This window comes from Poecilia formosa, unplaced genomic scaffold (genome assembly GCF_000485575.1).
Source record: "Poecilia formosa unplaced genomic scaffold, Poecilia_formosa-5.1.2 Scaffold424, whole genome shotgun sequence".
Lineage (NCBI taxonomy): Eukaryota > Metazoa > Chordata > Actinopteri > Cyprinodontiformes > Poeciliidae > Poecilia > Poecilia formosa.
In genome coordinates this window covers 48,514-57,699 of record NW_006800363.1, presented here as the reverse complement: position 1 = coordinate 57,699, position 9,186 = coordinate 48,514, and the positions used below count along the sequence as shown (strand labels likewise).

At 36.5% G+C, this 9,186-nt stretch overlaps 1 long non-coding RNA gene across 1 annotated transcript in view; it reads left to right on the top strand.

Annotated features, from left to right (window-relative positions):
• The window catches only part of LOC107833663 (uncharacterized), a 24,737-nt gene that overhangs the window by 10,777 nt on the left and 4,774 nt on the right, over window positions 1-9,186 (top strand). Inside the window, exon 2 of the long non-coding RNA XR_001659433.1 lies at window positions 1,693-1,786. This is a non-coding gene — a long non-coding RNA (uncharacterized LOC107833663). The remainder of the gene's footprint in view (window positions 1-1,692; window positions 1,787-9,186) is intronic.

The window sequence follows — 9,186 nt, the reverse complement described above, 5'->3', positions numbered from 1 at the left end:
TGCTGAGTTGTTTGAAATAACTATCATATAAGCAAAAGATTTATTTGTTTCAAAAGTTTTTTTAAAAATAAGAAAACAAGTAATCAGAACAACAAAATAATTAGTTTGCCACTACTTTTCTGTTTGAAAAGGAGCAGGAAAACATTTGTAATTTAAACCATGTTGTGGTATTTGTATGCCTGTACAATATACTGTGCTAAAGAACCAACACATACATTATATTACATAAACAAAATAATTACAAACTAACTCTCATAACAAGACAATAACTTATGACAATTATAAATGACAAACTGAACATACATATCTGTTTTGATATAGCAACAAATAAAATAAAAAAGAACAGCATCTATCAGAGAAGAGGTAAAATGCAGAGATGACCATGAAGACAAAAAGTACATTCAAATGTCTTGGGCTCCATCTTAACAAGAATCTGGACTAATTCAGATGCACTTTACAGGAAGGGTCAGAACGGGTTCTATTAGCTCAGGAGGTTAAGACTGAGACACCTGGTGGGACGGCACATCTACTCAGATTATCGTAACAACTATTTCTAGGAACCGATGTAAAGGCATCATGGAGGAGCATTGTTGTGATGATGTGCTGAAGGGGCATGTCAAAAAAAGTAGAAGGTTCTTAAAGAGAAAGAAGCCAATTACAAGGCCTCAAACTGGGTAGTCAAATATATTTTACACAATGTTTTAGATTATGCAACATTTCTTAACAGAAAGTAACTTGATTACGTGATTTTGCTATAAATTGGAACTATTTGTCTGGACTACCGTCCCTTTAATCATGCTGCAGGTATTTGGGTGTCTGCAGAGACACTAAGATTAATGAAATGATTTATGAGGTTTAACTCTTTCCATGTATTAGAGTTATTCACAAATACACAGAATAAAGTGAGGGGAGGATCAGCTGCTTACTGGATGACGACTCTTTCTTGGCTCTAGTGGAAAACAGACTGGGAATGGCTTGGTTAAGCACTGGAACATCTTTGTTGGAAAATGTCTGAAACAGTTCAGGTGTGAAATGTGTCATGGCCAGATGGCAGCACATACAATGTGTCAAGGTGCACAACTGTCAACATTACTGATCTGTCATTACCTACTGGAGTAACAGCATCATGTTGACTTCAACCTCTCATGCCGTCTCAGGCCAGAAGTCATGCTAACCTGGCCAGAAGATGTCTTACTAATGGTAGAAATTGACCTGGGCTGATGTAAGAGGTATAATGGGGGATTATTCAGCAAATCTTTTGATGCATGCTGATGCGCTGTGCCACAATCAGTTTGACATTAAATTTTTATCTCTAGAGAAATGTTGTCATGATTGTTCATTAGAAGATCAGAAGTCATGCTTTCCAACTCTTCATTTAGCAGACCAAGTGTTAGATGGGTGAGCAATGAAGACAGATCAGGAATTATTGATGTGATGCTGAAAATGTGTAGCAGCAGTGCTCTGGTTATGCAAGCTATTATGTTAGCCCATAAATTTTACATAGATGAGTTTAAAGTAACCTTTACAGAGATTTTTGTTTTTTTCTTCACTCATGCATGGTGTAAGACAGAGGTTCCCAAACTGTGGAGCGCGAACCCTAGGGGGGGGGGCACCGTGCCATTGCAGGGGGGGCACAGGAAGCAGGTCTGGATGAAAAAAAAAAAAAAACATGAACGCTGTATGCGCTCATAGTTTTTACCTTAGAATGGCCAACTCTCTGTTATTCCTATGTCAATTTGATACAGTAAGGGATTCTGCACTTCCCATATATGTGTCCTCTGTGACTGTAACCTGTTTTTCCGAGCTGCCTTTAAAGACACTTTTCACAGTTTTTCTCCAAACTAACCGACTGAGTTGAGTAAAGCTGTTGGATGCAGGTAATGTTAGCTAAAAGATGACTAGCTAATATCAATACATCACTTTAAGCTGAACAAGTAGCCTGTAGGCTCCTGATGTTGTTGTCTATGTTCAGCTACGTACATTCATTTTGCCCCCCAAAAAAGTCGATTCCCCCCTCCCCTCCCTCACACAGCCATTTGTAATCCATAGGGGGGGCCCAGAAAATGTTTGGAAACCACTGGTATAAGATAACCAAAACATTGTCATAGGATGCATTTAGGATCTCTCACAAACTTCCAGAAATGCATAAATGGAAGACACTCTGAATGTGCTGTGAATGTTCTATGTTAAATGTAACATAGAAATGAATGTGTTGTTTCCTTGATTCAAAACTTGCTAATACTTGGTTGAATTGTAACATTTTCCATTAATTGCTGTTGAGCCATTTAATTGAGTGAAATACAAAAATTTCCACAGTGGCTGGGTTTTGTGAAACGTTTTGAGTTTTTGGATATGTTTCAGTGTTGCATGGATGGACTATTGAATGGATGGACAGAAGTATAGGTGTATGTACGCATTTTTATTGCTTATATGATTTGCATGTTTTCAATGCTAACTAAGCTCTTCCGAGAGCAGTCTTCAATAGTGAAAAAAAAAGTTTTTTTCTTGGGCTGTTTGTGTCTTTTCCATTGTTTCTGACTGAAATTAATAACTACAAATGATCCTATCTTGGAGGCCATGGATAAATCCACCAGGCAGGAAGTATTACATATCCGCATGCATGAAAATTGTTTCATATTCAGTTGACAATAGTACACTATATCAAGATAAATGTTATTGATTTCAATACAAAAATGGCATCATTAGACAAAAGAAGAGAGTGTCGTCTGCACTCATCCCCGGAGTCGGCATGCCATGAAAACCTTCAGTTGTGTAAAAATGGTTTAAGTGAGTCAGAAAATCGATTAACAACTAATGAAGAACATCTTCACTCCTGGCAGCATCTGTTCTATATGTCCACTTTACTCTCTCACTTTTCTGTTGTCCAGGCACAACCAGCTTTCAAAAGCTCTGAGTGTCAAAAAAAGAAATCAAGTCCATATTTCCTCATATGTGAATTTATTCTCACCAAAACTTTCCTCCCAGTAAAAACATTTATTGCATAAAAACATTTTGAAAGATGGTTCATTCAAATAAACTACTATTTTGTTCATATCCAAATAAAGTGTGCATCACATTCTCTGCTCTATCCTGATGATGTTTGGCCTCGACAGTGTCAACACAGTAGGTAAAAAAGCTAATTAAAATCTCAAGTAATATGTAATTCCATCTCTATAGAGTTGACCCGCGTGGTTCATCTTCATCAGTAATAATACATAAATGCAATAATACATAAATGCAAAGTGCAAAATTCTTTGCAGATTTCAGAAGCAGTCTTATAGTTTATGAAGTTTTGCGTTCTCTGCATATTCAACATTGCTTAGTTCTTTCTAATTTGTGGTATTTACTGACAATTTTGTGCAGGAAACAAAATTCTGCAGGCAACTGTTTGGTCAGCACATAGGGGCTTCCATGCAATTCTTAATTCAGATATCTAAAATTGTAATTTTGACTAGTCAAAATTAAGTTCAAGAAAATAAAATAAGAATAAACGTAAAGTAATCTGATTTAATTACCTTTTTAAAATTCAACTGCTTGAAATCACCTGAGGTGGACTAAAGCGAACTTAGCTGAACTAACTGTCCTTTTTGCGTTACTTTGACAGAACATTCATGCATTATGTTAACACATTATTACATTTTTCACTCAACATAAAGAAATCAAGGTACTTTACAACTAAAATTTGCTTTTCATCAAGTGCTGTTAATTTTTTTATTTCAACATTTTTTTTCCTGACATTAACTAAATTCAAGTGTGTCAGCTGGTTTCACACAAATAAATTCAGAAGGTCTAACGCAATTTTATCTTCTTTAACTAATACCAGATATGTTAAACATAACTAGACAAACAGTCACAGTTCAAACGTCTCAGACGGCCCAAAGAACGAAACTAAGATCAGAACAATGACAGTTTTGTTTAGCAAGGATCCTTGCTTTAACATAGACTGTACAGTGTCTGCTAATATCTGATTTCAACTGTAATTTAATACATTTTTCAACTTACTTACCAACAAGGTAAAGCCATGATTCTGTCATCTTTAAAACCTGAAACTAAACTCCATTGATCAAACTTGAACATCTGTGTTTTTCTACAGTTACTTTGACAGCACAGTTTTGTGTTTTTAAATAATAAAATAAAAGTATGCTAAAATTGTAGGTCAGAGCCACACAGCCTTTTTGCTACTGATTGGCCCAAAGGGGGGCCAAATCATATGCAGAGAATAAAGTGCTTTTGTAGTTTACTGCTAATTTGCTGGATTTGATAAACAAGGAAGCTGACATGCATAACAATCACAGTAAAGCTTTGCTTTGTGTTTGTTTATTACTTTTTCTAGTCACAAAATGTCTCTCTGACAGGTTTGGAATGACGACAGAAAAGTCATCTTCAGTAAGACTCAATAAAAGTGTGGAAATGATCCTGCAGCATAACTGTAGCAGCTCTGGTTCACCAACAAGTGTGTTCCTCCTTCTTTAATAAAATAATAATCAAAATGCATTTTGATTCGTTCTTGATTGACTCAGTGTTTCACCTTAAGATTTATTTCCTTAACAGCAGCTACCATAAATATCAGGTTTGGGGATTATTCTTTCAAAACCTTAAAGGTCCATTTTCTCTGTAATCTTGTTTGCAGAGTTCCAACATATCTTCTTCATATTTTTTCATGTCTCTGAGTTTAACATAATTAGAAAATTTGTAGTCCCACACCTTCAGACTGTCGTGTCTAAAGGTGTGGTCTCATTTAAAACTTTCATTACGTTTTAAACAAGACTGCTCGTTTAAAACGTAATGAAAGAGAAGAAGTGCTGAGTTATCTGTCAATAACTCAAACTGCCTCCAGGGAGACAGTCAGTCTGAGAGGTCAGTCACAAATATATTCATAAGATACAAAAGTGTTCCTCTTGTCTGAAGACCTGAATCTTGTTGGATCTCACTACAGACAGGAGAACAGACCTGTCACATCTCCTGAGACGGTCAGTAGGAAAAATTAAGTGCCTGCATGTTACAATGGAATAGTACATCAGTACATCAGGCCCTATTAGTTAATATTCCACAAATGAGTTTTTCACAGACTCACCCAGAAGCCAGCCATCACTACTTTATTATCAAATGAAGGAGTCATTTGATAAGCCTGTTCTGTCAGGAAACTGGATCTTGAGGTAGACGGCAGCGTGACGTTTTTCTTTTATTCTTCATACTTGGTCCCAACAGAGGGCAGTTTCAGACTCGGAAGTACACCGAGAACTTGAACTCAGACTAATTTAGCAAAACCTAATACACTGCGACAAACTGACAGCTCCAACAGAGAAACAACTAGACACGAACCCAGACAAGAATCCCGCGTGTAGCACCGGTATCACACCACTAACTGCACCACTGGACCAGTTCTAGGCTCTAAGGAGTGGGGAGCAAGAATAATAACACCAGAGACCGCTGCTTTAAGTTGAAAAGGCCGGCAATTTACTGAATGCAAAACACACACATAAAATACAATACATGAAACCAAAAATACCCTGCAGATTCTTAATAAAGAGGTAAATATAGATGGGGGAAAAGGGAAAAAAAAAGAGTATATCACTCTCTCTTTTTGCTCTTTAGTTCACCTAGTTTATTTTAGTAAGACTAATCTAATTTAATTAGACCAATCTCTGTTCTCCTAGGTTATTTTAGTTGGACTAGTTAGACCAGTCTCTTTTCCTAGATTGCACCTATTTTAGGATTCCTATTTTTCTTCCTGAGTTAACTCGTTTTCTTGTCTTTTACAGGTAAGGAAATACCTTCAAACACAATGAAATCAAAGTGGACCACAATTATTCAAATCACATTCAGAGACATAAACATATGAAAATCAAAGTATGGCACTTTAAATTCAAGTTCAAGTCCAAATGTAAGTTCAGGTGCTCAGTTCAATGAAAAAGTCTCAGTTTGATTCAGTCCAAAAATAATAATAACTCAATCAGTTCTTGATCCTGTCCAGTTCGGTTTGAACTAGTTCCTGATATTCCTACCTTTCCGGCAGCGAATTACGCCACGCAGGAGAGTCCCTCCCTGATACGATGGAGGAGATGAATTGAAGGTCTAGGTCTGGCTCGCCATCTTGAATCCCGTCTGTAAATGTGCACGTCGCACATGGCAGATCGATCCTCGCTCCGTCCGAGATTCCAACCGAACAAAAAAACCTGACCTGTGTAACAGGTCACAAACACGACAGAACTCTTTTTAAATCCTTAAATTGTACAAATAAATTCTTCTTCATAAACCCAATATATTAACCGGATAACAGTTTATGACGGAGCATTTCTTTGCAAACAGCTACGTTTTTAGCGTTAGCTCTCCGCCAAAAGGAAAAGTACAACACGGTGAAAATGTAAAAAAAAAATAAACACAAAACTCACCAAAACCGATGTAACTTAGTTCTCATAAAATCCCCGTCAGTTTCCGACCAGGTAAATTATGTTTTCTCAACTATAATATTAACTTTTCTGTTAATTAATCACCGCTCTTTTCCTCCGATTCCTCCTCTGCTCTCTCCCTCAGGTTTGTGCACTGCACATTATTTTCTGTTCACAGACTTTTAATCAACTATTTATTCCTATTTATGTCAGATTTTAACATGGGTTACACGCGCACCCCACAGGTGCGCTCCAACTTAAATCCCAGTGAGAACAGGTGAAGAAAATTACCAATCAGTGGCCACGGGACACACATAAGGAGTTTGATTGGCCTATTAGCAGTCATCATCATTGGTGATCCTAAAAAATAGTTGTTCTATTTTCGTCTTCCAGCAGCGCCAATGAATTCATTCAGCTTTGCACACAGCTGTCACAATGATATGTAGATGTTTACAGAAACTACTGTGAATGCTTCCAATGTTGTCACAATTTATGCACTAATCTGTATTAAGTCACTATTACAAGAACTATGGGGGGGGGAAAAAATCAATAAAAACAGTTTTATGTAACTTCAATATGTGTCCATCCTTTTTCTTCACAATCAGATCTATTTAAAAAAAAACAAAAAAAAAAAAAAAAACATTCTAGGCCATAATTTGATATTTGGGAAGTCCAGCTTTGCCCAGTGTTGTTGGCTCTAAAAGCTTTTATTTGAGAGAGAGGAAGGTGGGTTGTAAGAGAGGAGGAAGTCAACGGTCTGGGACTTGAACCCGTGACACAACATTGATGACCAAGGCCTCCATACACACTCTACCGCTGGGCCCAGGAAGTGAGTATTCTTTAAAAAATACATGCAGTGCTTATAGACACATTACTTTTATCAGGTACAGATTGCATGGTCCTCCTAAATGCACTTTAGAGTTCAGTAGAATAAGACTTTCTAAGCATCCTAATAAACAACAGAAAAGGACAGTGACAGTTGCTTTAGTTACCTTAATGACTGATGCTGGTGGTTTTGTAGCAACAAAGACCCTGAGGATTTGGGATGGGAGGATGGAAAAGGGGATTTTATTAAACTGATGAAGGAGCTTGACAGTAAATCCAATTGAGCTTCACAGCTCAGCCAGAATTATTTCTTTTCTGCTTCCTCACTGGTATTATCTGGGTGTGCTCAGCACCCAGGGAACCTTTGCAGTGGTTGGGAAAATAAATCCTGGATAGCATTCGGCATTATGGTGCAATAATGCTTAAATATGACTACAACTTCCTTTTCATTAATAGAATAGTGACCCAGCTCAGTCATACAATTTCATGTAATTTCATTGGAGGGAGAAAAGCCTGCTCATTGTTGCAGCAGAACACTGTAGGAATGTCTAATGGATCCATTTAGAAATGACTGGGAATTTTATCCTTCTAGTTAAGCATTCACCCTCAGTTCCCATATAATCTGCAATAATAAGAGAAGGTTGTTTTGGCTCACTTTGAACAGTTAGGCAGTTAATGTTTTGTCTTTGGACTAGTAGAAACTGGAAAGTGCAGGTGGGAGCTGGCATTTACCTCAATGAGACTGCTCGTTTAAAACTTAATGAAAGAGAAGAAGTGCTGAGTAAAGTGGTAAGTGGAGGAGGGAACATCTGTGGTGCTATTTTCCTGTTTTCAACAGCATGATGCGCGTAGGTGTGTGTCTGTGTCTGTGTGTGTGTGCGTGTGTGTACAGCAGTATTACATGTTACAAATGAGCTAGTTTAAGTTTCAGGAAACTGTTTTTTAATCATTTACATTTTAAATCCATGGTAATATAACTTTACTGATGTTTTGCAAAAGATAAAAAAGAATAAAGAAAAAAAACTCCTTTAATGTGCCTTAATATTCCCTGGCTAGTCACTGATGTTAATATCACTTAAAATCTGTAGAATATGTCAGGAAAAGGTCATAAATGTAAAAATACACATAGCATCTAATTAGGAATACCATCTATCTTCAACTAATTGCATCAACAATTTTCTCTAAATTGTAGATTGTTCGGATCCTGGAAGCTCATCAGCAGCAGGGAAAACATCTTTTGTGTTTAGGCCTGAAATACAAAATCAATACATGGGTGAAATAACTGCTGTGGTCTTGATTCTATAAATTACATAAAAAAATTTTGGCTGGGAAAAATGACCTTTTTAAAGGTATTTCTGTTATATATTTTTTATCAAAATAGTTGATAACATCCATTCTTGTTATGCACAGTTGAAATTAGACATTTACCAAAACCAATATGCAGATCTTTGTTTCTGTCTTATCTTCTTTCACTGTTTGACTTCGAGTCAGACTTTAGTTTTCCTGTTCTACTTCAGTAAAAACAGGAAACCTATTCTGACAATATCTATACTTACTGAATGTGATTAAGTCAGATAAAGAATTTTAGCAGACACTTTCTAAAATTCTTTTTACATTAAAAATAAAATACATACTGTTGCTGAAACACTAGTGTTAGGTATTTTGTAGTATTATCAACTATTTGTTATATTTTTATAATGTTCTTACCTTATGTACTCTTATTTGTTTAGTCGTATCTTTTAAGAAATGTTTCTGTATTGTTAATCATTCTGATTTCCTTTCTCAGAGGGCCTCTCTGAAGAAGAGCAGTGACAGCAGCTCTTCACAGAACGCCCTGCTTTGAACTGTTAATGTGACCAGCAGGTGGAGATCTTTTTTGAAAGTGACAAGATGCACCCGAACACAGACTTAACAGTGCACAATATTTTATTAAACAATTTCTTTAAAACATTTCTCTTTAAAAACGAGGCTT